At 50.7% G+C, this 26,156-nt stretch overlaps 1 long non-coding RNA gene across 1 annotated transcript; it reads right to left on the minus strand.

Annotated features, from left to right (window-relative positions):
- Nucleotides 1-416: 416 nt before the first annotated feature.
- LOC115894920 lies at nt 417-4,033 on the minus strand. The gene is made up of 2 exons (XR_004055160.1): nt 3,394-4,033; nt 417-2,519 (listed from the first exon to the last, which is right to left on the minus strand). It is a non-coding gene; the product is annotated as an uncharacterized LOC115894920 (long non-coding RNA).
- Between the last annotated feature and the right edge of the window lie 22,123 nt (nt 4,034-26,156).

The raw sequence follows: 26,156 nt of genomic DNA on the forward strand, positions 1-26,156 counted from the left end.
TCGCTCCCGGCCCGCCCGCCGCCAGTCGCCGGGTAAAGTCTTAGGTTCAGGGAACAAAGCCTGGCTTGGTAGGGAGCTTTTCGCTCGTTAGCTCCGTGCTGCTTTGCCTGCTTTCTTTTTCGTTTTAGGGCTCTGGGTCGTCGCTCCCGAGCCCTCCCTCTGCCCGCCCTCCCGTCTCGGGCCCCGGGTCCCTGAGTCTCCAGCCCCCTCCGCCAAGTCTTCGTCTCTGGGTGGGTTCTTCAGCCCCAGGGAAACTTGGGGGTGGATACCGGGGGAAGGGGCGCTAGGAGGAATGGGAACGACGCGGGCCGTTCGTCCCCGCCCCACCCCGTGTCTGGGGGTCGTTTTGGATGGCCGCCCTCGGGCCCTTTTCTCGGAGGCCACTCTGGAGGGTAGACGCTGTCACACGCAGACACTCATTCAACAGATATTTATTAAACGCTCGTTGCCAGTCGCTGGGATCGAGTAGAGAGCAAAACATATTCCTGCCCTCGGGGAGCTTCCTGTCGGGTTCACAGACACACAAGCACGCACAGGGACTCGGAGCCCCAGAGACACACACTGAGGCACCCACAGACACGAGCTAACTCCCAGCTTCAGTCACACCACTGACCCTCCCAGAGACACGAACCTCCGCTCCAGCCCCGCGGCCGCGCTTAGAGACCCACGAGAGTTAGAGACCCGCAACCACGAGGTGCTCACGAACACCAGTTACACTTGACCTCTAGGCACGCACACAGACACACAGCGTAACTCACACGCAGCACTCCAGAGGACTAAAGTCCCTGCAGTTGGGTCTGGGAGAGAAGTGAGGGGCGTCGGCCCAAACGCTTCTTCCCAAGACCTGTGTGGGCAAGGGGGGGGGGTGAGATCTGACCCCCCAAAAACTTCCTAAAGGGGGGCGACGCTCGTGGGACTAAAGGTCACCCGCCCCCCACAGCGGGAGTTCGGGTGGCGTAGGGGAGAAGGCAGCCCTGGGGGCTTCAACGACACTTCAAAGACCTCGAGGCCGGGAACGCTTCCTGCGGGGGAGGGGCAAACAGAGAGGAGAAGGGAAGACGGGCCGGGGAACTGGAGGTGGAGGAGGCCGCCCCCCCTTCGGTGCACTGCCCCCTGGCAGACTCTTCCGCCGGGTCCGCCTCCTTTTCACCAGCACCTGTTCAACCGGAACATCAAGGGCCTGGGGCCCCGCCGCGGCCCCCCGTCGGCTCTTTAGTACCTTTCATCCGGGAAGGGAGGTGAATCCCCGCCCAGGAGGGGGGATTAGGGCGGGGGAGAACTTGTCCTTGACCTGGTCTTTAGCGTCAGGGATTTACTCCCTTAATCCCGGAGAGGCGGGATTGTGGGGAGGTCGGGGAAGCTGAGTTCTGGGCTGCAGCCCCCCACCTCCCCTCGCTCCGGTGGACACAGGGAATCTCGGAGGGCTGCCGGGACGAAGAGGCTACATCCTACACAGGGTGGTGTAGGGGAAGCCGGTCTCTTTGACCTCCGTGCCTGGGAGTAGGGGCCGAGAGCCAGATTATTGCGATGGCCGGGATCCCGGCGAGGACTGCCGCGCTTCGGTTCCTTGGTCAAATTTGTAAATTTCGCAAACACGAAAAGTTAACAAGACACAGAGGAGAAACTGCACTTAGGGGTTTCTAACGAATTACCTTTACTAGCAAGAATAAAACTGCAAGAATGTTAAACATAAAAATGTCAGTCCTAAATCATGCACGAGTTTCAGAATATTTGAATATTTGCTTTTGGGACCCACCGCTGCCAAAGTGGCCGCAGTTTCGGGTTTCACCGGACGGGGGTCACTAAAAGGTGCCTACGCCCTAGGGGGGGACGACCTGGAGACAGGGCCCGGGAAGCCTTTGTCTCAGGTCACCCCGCGCCGGGTTTGTCGCCTAAGTTTATGGGATGGACTGGAGACAACACTTGTAAATTTAGCGTTTTAGGAACATTGTTTCGTTTAATCCTACCCACACCCTTTTAGGATGGGTGTTCATATCTCCCATTTTGTGAATGGAGCAGCTGAGGTTTCGACGGGAAGAAGTGACTCGCCCAAAGTCACTCAGCCTGAAATTGGCAGAGTCGGGACTTGAACCCATTCTGTGCCCCGCTACGACAGGGGTTCCGCCACCACGCGTTGGTCGAGAGCGGGTGCGGAGCTGGGATGTCCGAGCCTCCTCTACCGGCCCATCCGCAAATGCTCCCTGCGAGGTCTGGGGAAACCCGGTGCCCCGCGGGCTGGGCTGGATTCGTGGCGGGTACCCAGGGTCGAGCTGTCAAGTTCAATCTCAAGCTTCCATCATTTATTTCCCTGAGCGCCCACTGTGTACCGATCCGCAAAAAACAAGAACAGGAACCAGCCAACAAGTGGTTCAAGTTCACCGCGCTCTCCCCGGAGTAACTGAGCACTGCTTTGGGGTGTCACGCAGACCCTGGCGGTGGGACTTTCGGCGAGTGACTTCCCCTCTCCGAAATCCGGCTTGTCCCTCTGTAAATGGGGCGTTAGTACCCTTGGACAGGGACTGTAGCGAACACCGAACGAAAATCCTTTTGTAAAGCGTGAAGGCACACAGTAGGTGCTCAATCCCTGCTCGTGCCCTCTCCGCCGCCCTATGCGTGCCGGGGCGGCGCGTTCCCGCTCCTGCTTCCCGCCTCCCGCACCTTCTCCCGTCTCGCGCGTCCCGCGGCGAAGGGACTGGGGTAGAGACGACCAAACAGAAAATTATTTCCGCCCGCTCGCCCCGCCCCGCCCGTCCCCGGAGCCAGAAGGGGATTGTGGGGCCGCCGCGGCCGCCGCCGGAGCCGAGCGGGGCGGAAGCGCGCGTCGCGCTGCTGCTCGGGCCCGACCGCGCCGGCCCGCACCTCCTGGCCCGGAGCTGCGGGCTGCGGTCGGGGCGGTCCCGCGGCCCGAAGCGGCTGCCGCCGGGCAAGTTTCCGCGAAGCCTGGCTCGCTGGTTCCGGGAATCAAGCGGGGGAGGCTGGAGGGTGTTGAGGTTTCGTTTCTGCCAGCCGACCGAGCGCTTGGTTTCGCAGGTGCCAGGGGTCGGGGGTACGACCTCTCCCTCTGGGCCATTAGACAGACCCGGGCTCGGGGAAGAGGCTGCGCCAACGCCCGAGGGTTTGCGTTTCCTTCGCGTCTCGTTTGCACACCATTTTCTCCCCTAAAACCAAAGCTTCTGACCTTGGGGGTGTTCGAAGAGGTTAAGTCACTTTCCCCCAGGTAGTCCAGCCAGCGAAAGGCTTCGGCTGGGAGGGCCTCCCGCCCGAGCGGGGACCCGCTAGAGTCAGGAAGACCTAAGTTCGAGTTCCGACCCTGCCACTTTCTTGCTTTGACCATGGATTAGTAGTGACTTATCTGGGACCCTCAGTTTCCCCATCGCAGACTGTAGTACCAACCTCAGGGCTGATATGAGCAGTGACGATGTCAAGTGCCCGGCACAAAGAAGGGTGATTTCCCCATTAAAGGGTATGACTCGGAGGCAATCTATCCAGTAGGCCTGGATGGCTTAGGAGGGTGGGTGTACAGTTTGTTTCCTAAGTCAGACACCCTGTGCGAGATGGAGGGAGGCTCAGTTTCAGGAGGAACTGGTGGGAGTGAGGGGATTTCCCTGACATTAGGAAGTCAGCAGTCATGATTATTGTAAATAGTGACTCTGCATATGTGGGAGTTTGGGCTTTTCAGGTCTTTCTACAGGAAGAACACAGTGCTTAATATCAAATCTTGCCCTCTGCCATTAGCTAGCAGCCTCAGTTTGCCAATCGCTAAAATGGTGATAGTTGGATTCCCCCCCCGCCCCCCCCTTACCCCAGTCTACAGGATTTTGGTAACTCCACCTGGCCAAGGTCCTAGCAAGTGCTTCAAGAGCTGTGAGTGAGCCCAGGTAGTTCCCTGACCATGTTAGAGCATCAGGGACCTCCTTTAGGGAGATAGGATGGGTAGGAAGGGAACAAGTTCATGGGATGAGGTAGTATCTACCCAAACTTTTTCCAGAGCTGCATGGACCCTAGTCCCAGCCCGGCCCCTAACCAGCAGTGTGACCTTGGGCAAAGCAGTCACCCTCTCTGTTATTTGGTCAGGTGACCAGATCTTGAAAGTCCCCTTTGTGGTAACATTCTATAAGTTGATGACTCTGCTCCTGGGGAAATTTCCAGGGTTAGCACATTTGCCCTGCTATGTTCCACTTTACCAGTTCCTCTTACAGCCTAATCTTTTTTTTTTTTTTTTGAGACAGAGTCTTGCTCTGGCACCCAGGCTGGAGTGCAGTGATGTGATTTCGGCCCACTGCAACCTCCACCTTCTGGGTTCAAGAGATTCTTCTGCCTCAGCCTCCCGAGTAGCAGGGACCACAGGCTCGTGCCACCACGCCCGGCTAATTTTTTGTATTTTTAGTACAAACGGGGTTTCACCGTGTTAGCCAGAATAGTCTCCATCTCCTGACCTCATGATCCCTCTGCTTCAGCCTCCCAAAGTGCTGGGATTACAGGTGTGAGCCACCATGCCCGGCCTTACAGCCTAATCTTCATCCCTCCTCTTATAGTAACCATCAGGACAGAAGTTGAAAAAGTTTAATTATTTGGTCTTTCAGCAGAAACTCACTGAATCATTATGTGCTGGCCATGGGAGATACACAGATAGCACCTGGAGATGATAGACATAAGAAAGTATTAACAGATACATGGAGACACATGGGAGGTACACAGATAGCTAGTGGGGGTGATAGACATAGGGAATTATTAACTTCAGGGTGAAAAGGGCTATGACATTGCTATGAATGGTGCTGATACTGCAGGGAGGAAGTAGCTGAGTTTATGGGGTCAGGGAAGGCCTGAACTGGGACCAAGTTGGTGAGGGAGAGTTTGCAGGCAGTTAAGGGGCAGAAGAGCATTCCAGGCAAGGGGAACAAACAGCATGTTCAAAGGCGCAGAGGTGGCCAGGCGTGGTGGCTAACGCCTGTAATCCCAGCACTTTGGGAGGCTGAGGCGGGTGGATCACGAGGTCAGGAGTTCAAGACCAGCCTGGCCAAGATGGTGAAACACCATCTCTACTAAAAATACAAAAATTAGCTGGGCATGGTGACAGGCACCTGTAATCCCAGCTACTCGGAAGGCTGAGGCAGAGAATTGCTTGAACCCTGGAGGCAAAGGATGTAGTGAGCCGAGATCGTGTCGCTGCACTCCCTGGATGACAAGAGTGAAACTCTGTCTCAAGAAAAAAATAAAGAATTAGCGAGGCATGGTGGCACATGCCTGTAATTCCAGCTACTTGAGAGGCTGAGGCAGGAGAATTGCTTGAACCCATGAGGGGGAGGTTGCAGTGAGCCAAGATTGCGCCATTGCACTTTAGCCTGGGCAACAGAGCAAGACTCCATCTCAAACAAACAAACAAACAAACAAACAAACAAAGGTGGGATGTTAAGAAGGATGTTCAGGCCGGGCGCGGTGGCTCAAGCCTGTAATCCCAGCACTTTGGGAGGCCGAGACGGGCGGATCACGAGGTCAGGAGATCGAGACCATCCTGGCTAACACAGTGAAACCCCGTCTCTACTAAAAATACAAAAACTAGCTGGGTGAGGTGGCAGGCGCCTGTAGTCCCAGCTACTCGGGAGGCTGAGGCAGGAGAATGGCGCAAACCCGGGAGGCGGAGCTTGCAGTGAGCTGAGATCCGGCCACTGCACTCCAGTCCGGGCGACAGAGCGAGACTCCGCCTCAAAAAAAAAAAAAAAAAAAAAAAGGATGTTCAGATGAACCCCATCCACCAAATCCATCCCCTAGGCTGTACCTCTGGGAGTCCTCCCCTCAGTCTTGCCTGGTGCAGTCTAAGGTATTTGGTGGATGGGGTCCATTTGTGCACTGAACAGTAGAACCCAGGAGCAGGGTGGGTTGATGGAGCTGGTAACAAACTGCTTTGGATGTGCTGACGTTGGGTGCCTATGGCACAAGAGGTGGTGATGCCCAGTAGGCAGTTGACTATTTGTGTCTGGATCAGCAGAGAGGGTGAGAGGGAGAGCTGGATGTCCTGAGCAGCAGGAGAGTTTATGTTATAGAAGTCAAGGACATTTAAGGAGGAAGCAGTGCTAGGGTCACATGCCATTGAGAGGTCGAGGGAGGGAAGGGTTCTACAAGGAAGAGGTCCCTGGTGACCTCAGCCTGGAAAGTTCCAGGCACTGGTGGTGGTGGAGGCTGACCGCAGTGGGTCAAACATGAATTGGGAGGGGAGAAGGGAGGAAATCATGGATTGGGAGGAAAGGGAGGAAATAGTGGAGAATAGCACTAGGGGGATGGGAAGATCAGGAGGCAAGGAACTTGGAGGCAAGGCTGGACACCCATGATGTTGACGATGACAATAGCAACAATAACAGCAACAGCTCCCCATTCGGTGAGAGTTTATTATGTGCCAAGCAATGTGCTAAGCATGTAATATACTCCCTGCAACAAGACTGAGATAGGTTCTATTCTTGTTGCCATTTTACAGAGCTACTCGGACTCTAGTCCCAGCCCTGCCCCTAACCAGCAGCGTGACCTTGGGCAAAGCAGTCACCCTCTGTGGTGTTTGGTCAGGTGACCAGATCTTGAAAGTCCCCTTGGTGTTAACATTCTGTAGGTTGATGACTGTACTCCTGTGGAAATTTCTAGGGTGAGGAAAGAGCAGTGGGTGCAAAAGTAGGATTTGCACCTGACTTTTTTTTTTTTTTTTTTTTTTTTTTTGAGACGGAGTTTCACTCTTGTTGTCCAGGCTGGAGTGCAATGGCATGATCTCAGCTCACTGCAACTTCCACCTCCCAGGTTCAAGCGATTCTCCTGCCTCAACCTCCTGAGTAGCTGGGATTATAGGCATGTGCCACCACGCCTGGCTAATTTTGTATTTTTAGTAGAGATGGGGTTTCTCCATGTTGGTCAGACTGTTCTCAAACTCCCGACCTCAGGTGATCTGCCTGCCTTGGCCTCCCAAAGTGCTGGGATTACAGGTATGAGCCACCATGCCCAGCCCTGGCTAATTTTTTTGTATTTTTTTTCTTTTAGTAGAAATGGGGTTTCACTATGTTGGCCATGCTGGTCTTCAACTCCTGACTCCGTGATCTGCCCACCTTGGCCTCCCAAAGTGCTGGGATTACAGGCATAAACCACCACGCCTTGCCTGGGCTGATCTTGACTCAGCTCAGGCAATCCTCCTGCCTCAGCCTCCCAAAGTGCTAGGATTACAGGTGTAAGCCACCGTGCCCAGCTAGCACCCTGCTTTTAACTAGGTGTCCAAGGGGTTGGTCTGAATTATCAATCAGGGAAGTGTTCTGGGGCTAATTCAGAACTCATGTTTCCCTGCTCCCCAAGACTCTCTCTATCTGTGTGACACTACTGTTAATTCACTGTCATCTATGTAATCAGTTACCGTTTGCTGACCCCAACTGTGTGCCAGATAATGGGCCAGGCACTGATACTGCAGGAAGGATAAGAGCAGTTCTGGTCCTGTAGGTGCTTGGGGTTGAGGGGAAGGCCGCCGGACAGGCAGTACAATATGCCTTATATCCGGGGATGGACCACCTGCAGAGGGAGTCCACCATATTTAGAGGATACAAGTGTTTGGTGGGGAAGGAAGGGAAGATGAGAGAAGACAGGAGGAAGGGGATCAGGACACCTCACACATGGCCCAGGCTTGATCCCAGGAGGATGAGGTCACATGGAAGATGCTGAGCAGATGCACATTGGTGACTTTTGCTGTGGCCACAGAAGAGTAGGCAGTTAGAGGGGTTAGAATGAAAGATGGAGCCACTTTCGAAATTACTGCAAGTGCTAGAAGGTAAGCTCTGTAGGGCACTGATTTTTATGTGTTGTGTTTGAGCATTGGGATCAGTGTCTGGCACAGAGTAGGTGCTCAGCTAACACTTATTGAATGAATGAATGCTTGAACCTCTCTGGGAGTGTCCGTGGGGGTGGAGAAGGGGGAGTTTTAGAGGGTGAAATCAAAAGAAGGGGATAATTGACAATTGATGGTCATGGAGTAAGAGGATGACTACTAGGTTTCTGCCTGAAGCTGGAATCCTGAGGAAGGGAGGAAGAGCAGGGCTGGCAAAGGGCTGATGAGTTCAGTTTGGGGCTTGCGGAGCCTGAGGTCCAGTGGACTGTCCCAGAAGGGGGTTGAGTGTACATATCATATTAAAAATTATAGCCGGGCGCGGTGGCTCAAGCCTGTAATCCCAGCACTTTGGGAGGCCGAGACGGGCAGATCACGAGGTCAGGAGATCGAGACGATCCTGGCTAACCTGGTGAAACCCTGTCTCTACTAAAAAATACAAAAAACTAGCCGGGCGTGGTGGCGGGCGCCTGTAGTCCCAGCTACCCGGGAGGCTGAGGCAGGAGAATGGCGTAAACCCGGGAGGCGGAGCTTGCAGTGAGCTGAGATCCGGCCACTGCACTCCAGCCTGGGTGACAGAGCGAGACTCCATCTAAAAAAAATAAAAAATAAAAAAATAAAAATTATAAACTGCTTCTGAAGCCTATGTCATATATCCTGTGTCTACCTCTTCTGCCATATTCTTGATACTCTGAAAAAAATTCAGAGGTGTCTTTGAGCATTGTCAGCAATAGATGGTAACTGAAGCCCTGGAGCAGGTGAGATCATGACGGGAGGCTGTGCAGGTGCAGAGCCTGAAACTCTCCCTCCATCGCTGTATACAAGCAAATGGGGTCCTAGGAACTTGAAAGAAGACAGAAAGGAGAGAGGGAGTGTCCCTGCAAGGCAGGTGTCTCAGAGAGGGGTGACTGATCCAGCATGGTGAAGGGGAATATAGCCCATAGCCCATCCTTCCTAGGGGCTGGGCTGTGAGGACAGCAAGGGAGATGGATGCAAGGTCAAAGGAAGGGTGGCACATGAGTTCTTTTTAGGGGGAACAGTCTCAGTTGTGATAGCTTGCATGGACAAGATGAGGCGCTCTGCCATGCCAGAGAGAAGGGAGGAAGCAAAGGATGTGGACAGATTGGCGTGTGTGTGTGTATGTGTGAGATGAGCGTGTGTGTGTGTGTGTGTGTGTGTGTGTGTGTGTACAGGATTTTTCTGCTTGATAGACTATTATTTTCTCTTTAAAAACTTTTTTTTTTTTGAGACGGAGTCTTGCTCTGTCGCCCAGGCTGGAGTGCGGTGACGAGATCTCAGCTCTCTGCAACCTCGGCCTCCCAGGTTCAAGTGATTCTCCTGCCTCAGCTTCCTGAATAGCTGGGACTACAGGCGCCTGCCACCATGTCTGGCTAATTTTTTATTTTTAGTCGAGACAGGGTTTCACCATATTGGCCAGGCTGGTCTCCTGACCTTGTGATCTGCCTGCCTTGGCCTCCCAAAGTGCTGGGATTACAGGCATGAGCCACCCACCGTGCCCAGCCCTAAAAAAATTTTTTAAGGCCAAGCATGGTGGTTCACACCTGTAATCTCAGCTCTTTTGGAGGCCAAGGCAGGTGGATCACTTGAGGCCAGGAGTTCGAGACCAGCCTGGCCAACATGGTGAAACCTTGTCTCTACTAAAAATACAAAAATTGGCCGGGCGCGGTGGCTCAAGCCTGTAATCCCAGCACTTTGGGAGGCCGAGACGGGCGGATCACGAGGTCAGGAGATCGAGACCATCCTGGCTAACACGGTGAAACCCTGTCTCTACTAAAAAATACGAAAAACTAGCTGGGCGAGGTGGCGGGCACCTGTAGTCCCAGCTACTCGGGAGGCTGAGGCAGGAGAATGGCGAGAACCCGGGAGGCGGAGCTTGCAGTGAGCCGAGATTGCGCCACTGCACTCCAGCCTGGGCGACAGAGCGAGACTCCGTCTCAAAAAAAAAAAAAAAAAAAAAAAAATTAGCTGGGTGTGGTGGTGCACCTCTGTAATCCCAGATACTTGGGAGGCTGAGGCATGAGAACTGCTTGAACTTGGGAGGCAGAAGTTGTAGTGAGCTGAGATCGTGCCACTGCACTCCAGCCTAGGCAACAGAGCAATACTCTGTCTTTTTTTTAGGTAGGTACTCTGAGAGCCCAAGGCAGGAGGAATCACTTGAGCCCAGGAGTTTGAGACCAGCCTGGGCAATATAATAAGACCCTGTCTCTACAAAAAATTTAAAAATTAGCTGGGCATGGTGGTGGGTACTTGTAGTCCCAGCTACTTGGGAGGCTGAGGTGGGAGGATCTCTTGAACCTGGGAGGTCAAGTCTGCAGTGAGTCATGATCCTACTGCTGCACTACAGCCTGGGTGACAGGGTAAGACCCTGTCTTAAAAAAAAATTTAGTTTTCTATTTTTTAAATCAACTTTATTAGGCTGGACTCGGTGGCTCACGCCTGTAATCCCAGCGCTTTGGGAGGCCAAGGTGGGTGAATCACCTGAGGTCAGGAGTTCGGGACCAGCCTGACCAATATGATGAAACCCCATGTCTACTAAAAATATAAAAATTAGCCGGGTATGGTGGCGTGCACCTGTAATCCCAGCTACTCGGGAGGCTGAGGCAGGAGAATCGTTTGAACCCGGGAGGCAGAGGTTGCAGTGAACCGAGATCACACCATTGCACTCCAGCCTGGGTAACAAGAGTGAAATTCTGTCTCAAAATAAAATAAAATAAAATAAACTTTGTTATGGTATAATTTACATATAATAAAATGCACACATTTTCAATGTACAGGTGATGACGTTGAACTGTGCAACCACCACCCCCTAGAGATATAGAACATTTCCATCTCTTTGGAAAGTTTCTTCCTATCCCATTGCAATCAGTCCTTTGGCCCCAGACAGCACTGATCTGATTTCTATCACTGTAGGTCACAGTAGGTGAGTGTCACTGCTTCTAGAACCTCCTAAGAGTGTATTATATGTACTCCTTTGTGCTCAGCTTCCCCCGCTCAGCACTGTGTTTTTCTCTGAGACAGAAAGCAAAGTCATTGCTGAGATGGGGGCTCTGGTGGAGGGCAGGAGAAGGAGCCACACCACCCGGCTGTAGGATAGAGGGGCCAGAGGGCATTGGGAACAGCAAGCAAACAGTGTCCTCTGACTGTGGCCTGCAACAAAAGCAGAGAAAGCAGCGGTGTGGATTTAGAATCAGGTATGGGGCTGTGCTCAGAGAACTGAGGACTCCAGAGTGCAGCAGGCCTTGGTAAGCCTGGACTTAGAAGGGGACAGAGGCCTTCAGGGTGCTAGCAGGAGTTGGGATTCAAAATCCTGGAGTTGCGCCTGACTCCTCCTACTCTCCAACAGCTTCCTGGCCATCTCTGCTGTGCAAATGTCTCTGGATCCTTTCCCCTGTTCCCTGACACTGGTCCAGGCCCTCAGTGCCTTGAGCCTGACCCTGTGCTTTTGCAGCCAAGCCTTGGCTGGGATCCATGTCTCCTCCCTCGTGTGGAGACTCTTTATCCTCATCTGCACTCTCTCCCTCTCCTGCCTCTTCCTGGCAGCCTCCACATGGGCTCAGGCCACCACCCTCTCTGTCTCCCAGATCCCTCTGCTCTGCTTCATAAGTCAGGAGACCAAGCACAGCCTCCACATGTGCAGCACACTTAGCTCTCTGGTTCCTCCTCACCCTGCTGGAATTGCTCTGTCGCAGGTCACCAGGAACCACCTGTCCTGGGCATTTGCTGGAGGTTGTGGCTGTCCGGTGTCCCCCTTCCTAGGTCAGGGGAGTGCCCCATTGGGTGATCTGTCCTGGAACCCTGGATCTACCCTTGCTTTTCCCTTCCCATCCTACACCCACCACTTCATCCACAGCCTTTTCCTTCTCAACTGATGGCAATTCCATCTTTCTTATTGTTCAGGCTGAAAACCTTAGAATCATTCCTGACTCCTCTCCCACATCCATTCTGTCAGCAAATCCTGTCTGCTCTACCTTCAAAATATGTGCAGAATGTGATGACTTGCCACCATCTCCCCTGTCATTTTCTCCCCTGGATTACTGTGGTCACCTCCTAACTGGTCTCCCTGCCTCCATCCTTGGCCCTGCCATTTATTCCCTACACAGTGGCCAGAGTGATCCTATTAAGCTATAAGATATCAGGTCACCTCTGGGCTCAGAGTCCCCCAGGTGTTCTCATGGTATTCAAAGGGAAGCCTGAGGTCTAGGCACTGTGGCTCACACCTGTAACCCCAGCAGTTTGGGAGGCCAAGGCAGGCAGATCACTTGAGGTCAGGAGTTCGAGACCAGCCTGGGCAACATGATGAAACCCTGTCTCTATTAAAAAGATAAAAAAATTAGCTGGACGTGGTAGCACACACCTGTAATCCCAGCTACTCGGGAGGCTGAGGCAGGAGGATCCTTTGAACCTCAGAGGCGGAGGTTGCAATGGCCCAAGATCACACCACTGCCCTCTAACCTGGGCAACAGAGTGAGACTCTGCCAAAAACCAAAGAGAAGCCCAAGTCCTTCCAGGGGCCTACAGGGTCCTATGCAACCTACTGTCCCAATCCCTCCAGCCTCTTCTCCATTCCACTCCAACCCCCATCCTCTGATTACCAGCTTCCTTGCTGCTTCCTGGCATGCTCCTCCCTTCGCGATTAGGCTTTTCTGGACCATCCTATTTACTCATTAATTTTTAGTGAATTAATTTTTTTGAGACAAGGTCTTACTCTCTCACCCACATCTGAGTGCAGTGGCACAGTCTCGGCTCACTGCAGCCTTGACCTCCCTGGGCTCAGGTGATCCTTCCAGCTCAGCTCCCTGAGTAGTTGGGACTACAGGCATGTGCCACCATGCCAGGCTAATTTTTGCATTTTTTGTAGAGACGGGGTTCGCCATATTGCCCAGCTGGTCTTGAACTCCTGGGCTCAAACGATCCACCCACCTTAGCCTCCCAAAGTGCTGGGATTACAGGTGCGAGCCACCAAGTCCTACAGGACCACCCGATTTAAAACTGCACCCTGGGCTGGGCGCGGTGGCTCAAGCCTGTAATCCCAGCACTTTGGGAGGCCGAGACGGGCGGATCACGAGGTCAGGAGATCGAGACCATCCTGGTTAACATGCTGAAACCCCGTCTCTACTAAAAAAAAATACAAAAAACTAGCTGGGCGTGGTGGCGGGCACCTGTAGTCCCGGCTACTCGGGAGGCTGAGGCAGGAGAATGGCGTAAATCCAGGGGGCGGAGCTAGCAGTGAGCTGAGATCTGGCCACGGCACTCCAGCCTGGGCAACAGAGCGAGACTCCATCTCAAAAAAAAAAAAAAAAAAAAGACCAGCCTGGCCAACATGGTGAAACCCCATCTCTACTAAAAATACAAAGAAATTAGCTGGGCGTGGTGGCAGGCACCTGTAATCCCAACTACTTGGGAGGCTGGGGCAGGAGAATCTCTTGAACTCGGGAGATGGAGGTTTCAGTGAGCCAAGGTCACGCCATTGCACTCTAGCCTGGGCAACAAGAGAGAAACTCTGTCTCAAAAGAAAAAAACAAACAAAAAAGCTGTACCCTGTTCCCCTGCGGCCCCCATACTCCCCATCTTCCTTATACTTTCCCTTTGTCCTTCAGCTTTTACATTATTTCTACATTTGTGTCTGTGGGTTGTTGCCATTCTTTCCCCTCGGGTGTGTGCCACGAAGACAGGGATGTTTGTGGATTTTGCTGCTGTATTCCAGGGCCTAGAACTGTGCCTGGCTCATTCTAGGTTCTCAGTAAATATTCACAGAAAGAACTGAAGGAAGGAATTCTGAGCCTCCATCTTCAGGCCCTGGGCAGCCAAGATGTGGACATATGGCCCAAGCTGTGCCAATCTGATGCCCTCCTGATCTGTTCTGAGGAGCAAGTAGCCAGAGGCTAGCAGGGGTCACTCTCTGTGGCTAACTGGTAGCACCCAGTGGGAGCTGTTTCCTGTGCTTATTCCGGGCTGAGAGACAATTGTATTATACTTTCTGCTTCTTGGCCCACAGGGCTCTGACTCCAAGTGAGCCCTCTCGTTTCTCTGTTTTTGCTGAGAAGCTGGAGTCTCCTAAGGCTTCAGAATCACTAAGGTCAGTAGCTCCTCAAACACTGTCCTGCCTACCCTGTGCATGGCATTTGGTCCCTATGACCATCCTCCTACTCTGAAAACTCCCTTTCCCTTGCCCTCGAGTCTCACTCTTCCTTTCCCAGCCACCTTTACGAGGGTCCTTTTGCCCTGTCCCTCCCACGGGGGCCCACTTCTGGATCCGCTTGGCTTCCCCTGGAAGAGTTTATCCATGTCTGTGGCTTTAACCTTGACTTGTGTGCCTGTGACCTGGTCCTCACCTCTCCAGTCCCAGGCCTCCTTTTCCAGGTCTCCTCTGGCCACTCCCTGAGTCCAAAACTAAGCTCCGCATCTCCCCACCCCAGACCCGCCCTTCCTCTTCTAGGTCCCGCCTCAGCTGCTAGCCTCCAAGAATCTACCTGGTCAATGCGTCCTAACGCCAAAGCGTTCCCATTTTCCCTGAGCACAGCCTTGTTCAGCCTGAAGCATCTTGGTTGCAGTCCTCCGCCCTGCCTCCCAAGGGATCTATCAATCCCCCGTCTTCCTGGTCACTGCCTCCTCCATGCACCCCCTGGAAACCAATCTCTGGGCCAAACTCCTGCTAGGCCTTGAATGTGCAGGTCTCAGCACCCCCACCCGAGGGGTGTCTGAGGGGGAGCCCACACCCTCAAGCCCCAGAGACAGACTTGAACCCAGTGAGCAGACACTTCAACCACCCCTGACTTCAGTCTCCAGCCCACTTCAGTCAAAAGAGACAGAGGAACAGCTCTCAGTTCACACTTACCCTGGAACACTCACAGAAGGAAGGCCTCATCAGAATGAATGGAAGAGTGTCCTTGCTTTGAATAAAATGCCAATGAGGGATAAGTTAAGCTAATTATCGAGTCATGCCGGAAGCCAAATTATAGACATTGTCATGTTATAAACACCATTTCCCTAGAGAGCGGTTTGGAGACATCTGGGAAGCCTGGAGCCCGAGCTCATTACCTTCCCCCCAAGTTGCTCTGTCTCCCTGTGTCCCAGCCGAGATGTGAGGGAGGTCTCTGCTTCTGCCAGGGCTTCTGGTTCCCTCCCACACACAGCCAGTTGTTTGCAGATGCTGCTGATTCTTCTTCGAAAACTTGTCTGTTCCTGTGGCCACTGCCTTCCTTTAGGTCTTAACCATCTCTTGCTGCTTTCTGGGGCGAGTGACTGAACGAGGCAGAACCTCTGTTTTCCTCATCTGTAAAATAGGAGTTTTCTTCTATTCATTTTTTTTTTTTTTTTTGAGACGGAGTCTTACTCTGTCGCCCAGGCTGGAGTGCAGTGGCCAGATCTCAGCTCACTGCAAGCTCCGCCTCCCGGGTTTACGCCATTCTCCTGCCTCAGCCTCCCAAGTAGCTGGGACTACAGGCGCCCGCCACCTTGCCCGGCTACTTTTTTTTTTTTTGTATTTTTTAGTAGAGACGGGGTTTCACCGGATTAGCCAGGATGGTCTCGATCTCCTGACCTTGTGATCCGTCCGTCTCAGCCTCCCAAAGTGCTGGGATTACAGGCTTGAGCCACCACGCCCGGCCTCATTTATTTTTTTTAAGAGACAGAGTCTCACTCTGTCGCCCAGGCTGGAGTGCGGTGGCACTATCTCAGCTCACTGCAAACCTCCACCTCCCAGGTTTAAGAGATTCTCCTGCCTCAGCCTCCCGAGTAGCTAGGACTACAGGTGCATGCCACCATGCCCAGCTGATTTTTGGATTTTTGGTAGAGATGGGGTTTCACCATGTTGGCCAGGCTGGTCTTGAACTCCTGATCTCAAGTGATCCACCCGCCTCGGCCTCTCAAAGTGCTGGAATTACAGGCGTGAGCCACCCTGCCCAGCCAAAAAAATGCAATTTATTGGTAGAGGGATCGGCTGTCGCCAAGGGGAGCAACTGATCAATATTATATCACTAACAGTGAAGCTCAGGCATCAGGGACACCCCGAGGGAACGCAATATGTTGGAGGAAGCTTCACCCACAAAGTGTTTTTGTCAGCATAGTCAACCTGAAGCTAATCAAGCCTGGATATCTAATTTCCAGTTTACAGAAAATACCGGATAAACAACACCACGAGGAAGCAATCAGAGAAATCTAGAAGGTGGGATATGATGTCTGTAATTTACTTAAAATACTTTAGCAGTTCACCCAGTCAATGGCAAAGGGGGAAAAAGTTATTCTAGATTTAAATGAGACTTAAGAGACAGCGAAAAGCAGTGCAGGCCATATTTAGATTTTGGTTGGGGCTGGGCACAGTGGTTCATGCCTGTAATCCAAGCACTTTTGGAGACCCAGGCAGGAGGATTGCTTGAGCCTAGGAGTTCAAGACTAGCCTGGGCAACATAGCAAGACCCTATCTCTACCAAAATAAATAAATAAATAAATAAATAAGATATACCTGATGTAAATGATGCGTTAATGGGTGCAGCACACCAACATGACACATGTATACATATGTAACAAACCTGCACATTGTGCACATGTACCCTAGAACTTAAAGTATAATAAAAAAATAAAAAATAAATAAATAAATTAGTTGGGTATGGTGGCACACATCTGTGATCCCAGCTACTCAGGAGGCTGAGGCCTGGAGGTTGAGGTTGCTGTGAGCTCTGATTGTGCCAGAAACCTGGGCGACAAAGCAAGACCCAGTCCCAATAAATAAATAAATAAATAAATAAAGACCTTGGTTGGAACAAATCAAATACAAAAAAAGCATTTTGGAGGACAAGTTGGTAAATTTGAATATGGGCTACATATTAGATGATATCAAGGAATGGGTAATTTTCTGAGGTATGATCATTTTATATATATATATATATATTTTTTCTTTTAGAGTGAGTCTCCCTATGTTGTCCAGGCTGGAGTGCAGTGGAGAGATCTTGGCTCACTGCAGCCTCTGCTTCCGGGGTTCAAGCGATTGTCCTGCCTCGGCCTCCTGAGTAGCTGGGATTACAGGCGTGCCACTATGCCTGGCTAGTTTTTGTATTTTTAGTAGAGACAGGGTTTCACCATGTTGGCCAGGCTATTCTCGAACTCTTGGCCTCAGGTGATCCGCCCACCTCGGCTTTCCAAAGTGCTCGGATTGGCCGGGCGCGGTGGCTCACGCCTGTGATCCCAGCACTTTGGGAGGCTGAGACGGGCAGATCACGAGGTCAGGAGATCGGGACCATCCTGGCTAACACAGTGAAACCCCGTCTCTACTAAAACATACAAAAAAATTAGCCGGGCGAGGTGGCGGGCGCCTGTAGTCCCAGCTACTCGGGAGGCTGAGGCAGGAGAATGGCGTGAACCCGGGAGGCGGAGCTTGCAGTGAGCTGAGATCTGGCCACTGCACTCCAGCCTGGGCGACAGAGCAAGACTCCGTCTCAAAAAAAAAAAAAAAAAACCAAAAAACAAAGTGCTCGGATTATAGGTGTGGCCACTGCACCCAGCCTATGATCATAATATTGTAATAAGAAAACCTGGCTAGCCGCGGTGGCTCAAGCCTGTAATCCCAGCACTTTGGGAGGCCGAGACGGGCAGATCACGAGGTCAGGAGATCGAGACCATCCTGGCGAACACGGTGAAACCCTGTCTCTACTAAAAAAAATACAAAAAACTAGCCGGGCGAGGTGGCGGGCGCCTGTAGTCCCAGCTACTCGGGAGGCTGAGGCAGGAGAATGGCATTAACCTGGGAGGTGGAGTTTGCAGTGAGCTGAGAGCCGGCCGCTGCACTCCAGCCTGGGCGATAGAGCGAGACTCCGTCTCAAAAAAAAAAAAAAAAAAAAAAAAAAAAAAAAAGGAAAAGAAAACTTCCTGAAGTATTTAGGGGTAAACTTCCATGAAACTTTAAATCACTTTTAGCAAATGTTGGCTGTCAGCAGTGGCTCATGCCTGTAATCCCAGCACTTTGGGAGGCTGAGGCGGGTGGATCACGAGATCAGGAGATGGAGACTATCCTGCCTAACACAGTGAAACCTTGTCTCTACTAAAAATACGAAAAAAAAAAAAAAAAAAGCCAGGTGTGGTGGTGGGGCCTGTAGTCCCAGCTACTCAGGAGGCTGAGGCAGGAGAATGGCATGAACCTGGAAGGCGGAGCTTACAGTGCGCCACTGCACTCCAGCCTGGGCGATAGAGCGAGACTCTGTCTCAAAAAAAAAAAAAGTATTTGGTTGTCAACTCTGTGCCAATCGCTAAGCTATTGCAAAATTCAATGTGGTCCCTGTCCCCATGAAACAGAGTGACAGAGGAGAGGGAGGAGAGGTGGATAATCAGATACACTAATAGATGAATAGTCATTAGCAGATGGAAATCTTACCTTCTTTGTTTTTTTTTGAGACGGAGTCTTGCTCTGTTGCCCAAGTTGTAGTACAATAGCGCCATCTCAGCTCACTGCAACCTCCGTCTCTTGGATTCAAGTGATTCTCCTGCCTCAGCCTCCTGAGTAACTGAGACTCCAGGCATGTGCCACCACACCCAGCTCATTTTTGTATTTTTAGTAGAGACCGGGTTTCACTGTGTTGGCCAAGCTGGTCTTGAACTCCTGACTTCAGGTGATCTGCCCACCTTGGCCTCCCAAAGTGCTGGGATTACAGGTGTGAGCCACCGCACCTGGCCAATGGAAATCTCTGAAGGAAATATTCACAGCTCTTGAAGTGGGGATACTGTGGAAACTGACCTGGGCATCATCTGGAAGGGCAAAAAGAGGTTTTCTTAGAGGAAGGGATGACTCAGTGGAGCTCTGAGTAGGAGTAGGCGTTGGCCAGGAGAAGCAATGTGGGGGGAAAGTTTACAGTCTGAAGGAACAGCAAGTGCTTAGGGAGAGAGAGGAAGGAGCTTAGTGCTTTAGGCCTAGAAGACAGGAGTGGCTGAAGGAAGAGGCGAGGGAACTGTCACCTTCCCCAAGAAGACCTGTGTGTGGGGTTGCTAGAGTTAAGTAACACTACCTATGAGCCTAATTAAGAGTTTAGTCTTTTAGGCTGGGCATGATGGCTCACGCCTGTAATCCCAGCACCTTGGGACGCCAAGGTGGGCAGATCACTTGAGGTCAGGAGTTTGAGACCAGCCTGGCCAACATGGTGAAACTTCTTCTCTACTAAAAATGCAAAAATTAGCTGGGCATGGTGGCTCACAACTGTAATCCCAGTTACTCAGGAGGCTGAGGCAGGAGAATCATTTGAATCCGGGAAACGGAGGTTGCAGTGAGCCGAGATCGTGCTACTGCACTCCAGCCTGGGCAACAGAGTGAGACACCATCTCAAAAAAAAAAAAAAAAAAAAAAAAAAACAGTTTAGTCTTTCTCCTGAAAGCGGTAGGAAACCATTAACGGATTTTTGTTTGTTTGTAGGGATGGATCTCAGACTCCTGGGCTCAAGCAATCCTCCCACCTTGGCCTCTCAAGTAGATGGGACCACAGTTGCTTACCACCTGGCCCAAGACCAGACTGGGCAATATGGTGAGACCCTGACTCTACAAAAACTTTTTTTTTTTTTTTTTTTTTTTTTTAGGCAGAGTTTCGCCCTTGTTGCCCAGGCTGGAATGCAATGGCGTGATCTTGGCTCACGGCAACCTCTGCTCCCAGGTTTAAGCGATTCTCCTGCCTCAGCCTCTCGAGTAGCTGGGATTATAGGGATCTGCCACCATGCCTGGCTAATTTCGTATTTTTAGTAGAGATGGGATTTCTCCATGTTGGTCAGGCTGGTCTCGAACTCCCGACTTCAGTTGATCTGCCCGCCTCGGCCTCCGAGAGTGTTGGGATTACAGGCGTGAGCCACCGGGCCCGGCCCCACAAAAACTTTTAAAAATTAGCTGGATGTGGTGGCACATACCTGTAGTCCTAGCTACTTGGGAGGCTGAGGCGGGAGGATCACTTGAGCCCAGGAAGTTGAGGCTACAGTGAGCTGTGATCATGCCACTGCACTCCAGCCTGGGTGAAAGTGAGATGCTGTCTCAAAAAAAAAAAAAAAAAAAAAAAAAAAAAAAGGAAAGAAAAAAGAAAAAGATAAAAGGTTTTGAGTAGGGGCGTAACAGTCAGATTTGTAGATTTGGAACGATGACTGTGGGGTGCAATGATGAGGCTTGCGGAGGCATTGACTTGGAGGGCCAGAGGTGTCGGGATGACGCCTGGGTTTCTGGCTGTGGAAGTGAATGGATGGGGGAGCCACACCTCAGGATAGGTTTCCTGGCAAGAGGGGTTGGAGTGAGTGCTGATGGTTTGGGATGGCTGAGTTTGAGGGGCTTTTGAAATGTCCGAGGTGGACTGAGTGGACAGTGTGGTGTCTGGGCCAGACCTGAGAGGGGAGGGTCAGGCTGAACCCCAGGGCTCTGATGCTGACTGCAAAGTGAGCAGGGAAGAGTGTCCAGAGAGAGAAGAGAGTTCTGGACAAAGCCTTGAGGAGCCCCGACATTTTGGGCTGAAAAGGGGAGAGTGAGCCTGCACTGAAGAGCAAGAGGAAGCAGCCCCCGAGGCAGGAGGACAGCAAGGGAGCTCAGTGCCCAGAAGGAAGGTGACTGGGAATGTCTCGCAGGAGGAAGTGGCCAGCCAAGCGGCCTGCCCCGAGAGGTCAGGGAGGCTGACAAGTGCCTACCAGTTTCGATGAGATGGAGTCCACCGAGACCTCAGCAGGAGCTATTCCGGTGGCGGGCGAGGGTGGAAGCAGATGGAAGCGGGTTGGGGAGCAAGTGGGAAGTGAGAAAAGGAAGACTACGTGCGTAGACAGCTCTTGGGGGAGCTTGGCTGTGAAGGGAAGAAAGGGATAGGGCCATAGCCTCTGGGGTCAAGGAAGATTTAGCTTTTTAATGGGAGAGACCTCCTGATGGGGAGAGTGATTGGCTGTGCAAGGGAGCCGAGATGACTCTAGGAAGGTGGATGAGAAAGGCCAAGGCCAGGGCACCCTGCTACTTAACAGGGGGGCAGTATGCTGATGGCTGGAAGTTGGCAAAATGTGGGGCAGGCACTTGCTTGCCTTGGTTCATTGCTCATATTCCTCTGCAGGTGGAATTCTTCTCTCTTCTCTGCTGCCTCCTTTGTTTTTTTTTTTTTTTTTTCTTTTTCTTTTTGTTGAGATGGAGTCTCTCATTCTGTCACCCAGGCTGGAGTGCAGTGGTGCAATCTCGGCTCACCACAACCCCCACCTCCCAGGTTCAAAGTGATTCTCCTGCCTCAGCCTCCTGAGTAGCTGGGACTACAGGCATGCACCACCACACATGGCTAATTTTTTTTTTTTTTTTAAACGGAGTCTTGCTCTGTCGCCCAGGCTGGAGTGCAGTGACTCAATCTCAACTCACTGCAAGCTCTGCCTCCCGGGTTCACACCATTCTCCTGCCTCAGCCTCCTGAGTAGCTGGGACTACAGGCGCCCGCCACCACGCCCCGCTAATTTTTTGTGTTTTTAGTAGAGACGGGGTTTCACCATGTTAGCCAGGATGGTCTTGATCTCCTGACCTTGTGATTCGCCTGCCTCAGCCTCCCAAAGTGCTGGGATTACAGGCGTGAACCACTGTGCCCAGCCTACACATGGCTAATTTTTGTATTTTTAGTAAAGATGATGTTTCACCATGTTGGCCAGGCTGGTCTCAGGTGATCTGAGGTAACCTCAGGTGATCCATCTGCCTTGGCCTCCCAAAGTGCTGGGATTATAGGTGTGAGCCACCATGCCCAGCCCTGCCTCCTTTGTATACTCCTGTTCAGCCTGTAGACCTAGGAGAAAGATTACATTCTGAAAAGACATCCTTCCTCTTCCTCTAGGGTCATCCTCCTCTAAGATTCCAGGACCACGATCATCCCTCTATTGCTACTTCTTAGATCAGCTTGTAATGTCTATCTCCCCCACCAGACTGTGTCTCCAGCATCTCTGAGTCCACAGGACCTGGCCTGGGTCTTGCTACATGGTGGGTGCTCAGTAACTGTGGGGTAAATAAATGAATGCATTAACTATGGTCATATAGAGGAAGTACTGCAGGAGGAGGCAAGTCTGGAATAATTCCTGGGTGAATGTGGAGCGGGATGGGACAAGGGAAGAACGGAGGGGAAAGGGAAAAGGCAGCCTAAGCTACTGCCAAAGGCACTTACATTGGTCATGAACTTCTTTTTTTTTTTTTTTTTTTTTTTTTGAGGCAGAGTCTCGCTCTGTCGCCGGGACTGGAGTGCAGTGGCCGGATCTCAGCTCACTGCAAGCTCCACCTCCCGGGTTTACGCCATTCTGCCTCAGCCTTCCGAGTAGGGACTACAAGCGCCCGCCACTTCGCCCGGCTAGTTTTTGTATTTTTAGTAGAGATGGGGTTTCACCGTGTTAGCCAGGATGGTCTCGATCTCCTGACCTCGTGATCCGCCCGTCTCGGCCTCCCAAAGTGCTGGGATTACAGGCTTGAGCCACCGCGCCCGGCCACATTGGTCATGAACTTCTATGCACCAAGTATTAATATGTGAGTTTCTCATTAAAAAAAAATTTTTTTTTTTTTCCCAAGACAGTCTTGCTTTGTCACCCATGCTGGAGTGCAATGGCGTGATCTCGGCTCACTGCAAGCTCTGCCTCCCGGGTTCACGCCATTCACCTGCCTCAGCCTCCCGAGTAGCTGGGACTACAGGCACCCACCATCAGGCCTGGCTAATTTTTTGTATTTTTAGTAGAGATGGGGTTTCACTGTGTTAGCCAGGATGGTCTCGATCTCCTGACTTCGTGATCCGCCCACCTTTGCCTCCCCAAGTGCTGGGATTACAGGCGTCAGCCACCGCACCCGGCCTACTTTTTTAGTATAAATAAATATGTTCTGTATATTTTGTCCTAATTTTTTTTTTTTTTTTTTTTTTTTTTTTTTTTTTTTTTGTGACCGAATTTTTCTCTGTTTCCCAGCCTGGAGTGCAGTGGTGCGATTGCAGCTCACCGCAACTTCCGGCTTGTGGGTTCAAGTGATTCTCTTGCCTCAGCCTCCCTTACAAGAGCCTCTTCTCTTGTAAGCTGAGATTTCAGGCACCCACCACCACACCTAGCTAATTTTTGTATTTTTAGTAGAGACGGGATTTCATCACGTAGGCCAGGCTGGTCTCAAACTCCTGGACTCAAGTGATCACCTGCCTTCGCCTCCCAAAGTGCTGAGATTACAGGTGTGAGCCAGCACGCCCAACCCTGTGCTAAATTTGACAATCCTATACATAATAGGTCTTAATAAATATTGTTCACTAACTGTTGTTTGGTTAAACCTCACCGTGGGGAATGCAGTCAGCAAATTCCAGACTATGGGAAGTCAGGAAGACTATCTTAGTATCTCCAATGACTAAATTGCAAAGAGGGAGAAAAAAAAGAGAGAAAGAAAGAGAGATAAAGGGGGAATTTATAGATTAAAAGAGAGACATATTAACCATTTGAAATCCTTCCTTGGCTCCTAATTCAAATAAACTAAAAATTGTAAAGAAAAAATATTATTATAAGATAATTAGAAATTTGAACACTGACTGGCTATTTGATGAAGTTAAAGTGTGATTGTTAATTCTTTTTTTTTTTTTTTTTTGACATGGAATTCCACTCTGTCACCCAGACTGGAGTGCAGTGGTGTGATCTCAGCTCATTGCAACCTCTGCCTCCCAGATTCAAGCAATTCTCCCGTCTCATTCTTCTGAGTTTCCAGGACTACAGGCACGTGCCACCATGCCTGGCTTTTTTTTTTTTTTTTGTATTTTTAGTAGAGATAGGGTTTCACCATATTGGTCAGGCTGGTCTCGAACTCCTGACCTTGGGTTATCCACCCACCTCGGCCTCCCAAAGTGCTGGGATTACAGGCATAAGCCACCATGCCCGGCCAATTGTTAATTCTTTTTAGGTTTGATAATAATGTTGGGTTTATGTTTACTTTTAAAGGGTCCTTATAGAAATATGTACTGAAATATTTAGGAATGAAATTATGTGATGTCTTGGATTTGCCTAAAAGTAACATAGGGTTTGTTCTAGATTGGGCACAGTGGTTCACGCCTATAATCCCAACAGTTTGGGAGGCCTAGGAGGGAGGATTGTTTGAGCCCAGGAGTTTGAGACCAACCTGGGCAACATAGTGAAACCCTGAATCTACAAAAAATACAAAAATTAGCTGTGTGTGATGGCACACGTCTGTAGTCCCAGCTACTTGGGTAGCTGAGGCATGAGAATCACTTGAACCCAGAAGGCAGAGGTTGCAGTGAGCCGAGATCGCATCACTGCACTCCAGCCTGGGCAACAGAGCAAAACCTGTCTCAGAAAAACAAAACAAAGCAAAACAAAATAATATGGGGTTTGTTCTATATCTCATAATTTTATATCTTTTTTTTTTTTTTTATTTTTTTAGACAGAGTCTTGCTCTGTTGCCCAGGCTGGAGTGCAGTGGTGTCATCTCGGCTCACTGCAATCTCCGCCTCACAGGTTCAAGCAATTCTCCCACCTCAGCCTCCCGAGTAGCTGGGACTACAGGCATACACCACCACCCCTGGCTTTTTTATTTATTTATTTATTTTGTATTTTTAGTAGAGGCGGGGTTTCACCATGTTGGCCAGGCTGGTCTTGAACTCCTGACCTCAAGTGATCCACCTGGCTTGGCTTCCCAAAGTGCTGGGATTACAGGCATGAGCAACTGCACAGCTGTTTTTTTTTTTTTTTTTTTTTTTTTTTTTTAGACCGAGTCTTGTTCTGTCACCCAGATTGGAGTGCAGTGGCATGATCTCAGTTCATTACAATCTCTGCCTACCCGGTTCAAGTCATTCTCCCACCTCAGCCTCCCAAGTAGCTGGAATTACAGGCATGAGCCACCACACCCAGCTAATTTTTTTTGTATTTTTAGTAGACATGGGGTTTCACCATGTTGGCCAGGCTGGTCTCAAACTCCTGACCTCAAGTGATCCACCTGCTCTGGCCTCCCAAACTGCTGGGATTGATTATAGGTATGAGCCACCATGCCTGGCCATTGTTCTATCTTAATTGTGGTGGTAACATGGGCATATTCCTTTGGCAAAACTATTTGAACTGTACACTTTGAACTATTTGAACTGTACACTTAAAATGTGCATTTTATTAGGCTGGGTGCGGTGGCTCAAGCCTGTAATCCCAGCACTTTGGGAGGCCGAGACGGGCGGATCACGAGGTCAGGAGATTGAGACCATCCTGGCTAACACGGTGAAACCCCATCTCTACTAAAAAATACAAAAAAAAAAAAAAAAAAAAAAAAGTGCATTTTATTACATAAATCATACCTAAATAAAATTGTGTTGTTGTTTTTTGAGACAGAGTCTCGCTCTGTCACCCAGGCTGGAGTGCAGTGGTGATTGCAGGTCACTGCAGCCTGAACCTCCCAGGCTCAAGGGATCCTTCCACCTCAGTTGCCTGAGTAGCTGGGACTAGCTAATTTATGTGTTCTTGTTGTTTGTTTTGGTAGAGATGGAGTTTCGCCGTGTTGCCCAGGCTGGTATCAAACTCCTGGCTCTAACGATCTGCCAGCCTCGGCCTCCCAAAATGCTGGCATTACAGGTGTGAGCCATCATACTGGCCAACTTGATTTTTTTTTTTTTTAAGTGAGGAAGTGGGTAGGTAAGAATGAAACAAAATTGACTAGAGTTGGTAAGTGTTGAAGCCGGATATTGGGTACTCAGAGGTTAATTATACTTATTTACTTTTGTGTAGGTTTGAAATTTTCCATCATATAATACCTTTTTAATTGCATGAGGAAAGATGCTAATCTTGTTCTACAAATAAGGAAACTAAAGCTTCCTGAGGTTAAGGAATTGCCCCAAAGTCACAAAGCTAGTGAAATGATGAGTCTGGAATGTGAATGGACCCATCTGAGTCCAGAACTTAAACTATTAACCCTGGATGCAAATTCCCAGAGGAGGTAGAGGAACATGCGGGTTTATGCTAGGGGGTGGTGCAGACCTGCTGACTTAGGGAATTCTAGGAGCAAGAAAGGTTAAAATGATGGCGGCCGGGTGTAGCAGGGTAGAGAAATGGCTTCCCTCTTGGATTCATTGTTGCGGGGTAGCCTCCTGGTTACCAGAGTGAACTTAGGACCCAACTACTTGGGTTTGGGTTCTGGCTCTGCCACTTGCTAGCAGTGTAACTTGGGCAAGTCACTTCTCTCCCTCAATGTCCCCATTTATATCATGGATTTTTAATTAATTTATTTTTTGAGACAGAGTCTTGTTCTGTTATTCAGGATGGAGTACAGTCTCGCAATCTTGGCTCACTGCAACCTCTGCCTCCCGGGTTCAAGCGATTCTTGTGTCTCAGCCTCCA

This window comes from Rhinopithecus roxellana, chromosome 19 (genome assembly GCF_007565055.1).
Source record: "Rhinopithecus roxellana isolate Shanxi Qingling chromosome 19, ASM756505v1, whole genome shotgun sequence".
Lineage (NCBI taxonomy): Eukaryota > Metazoa > Chordata > Mammalia > Primates > Cercopithecidae > Rhinopithecus > Rhinopithecus roxellana.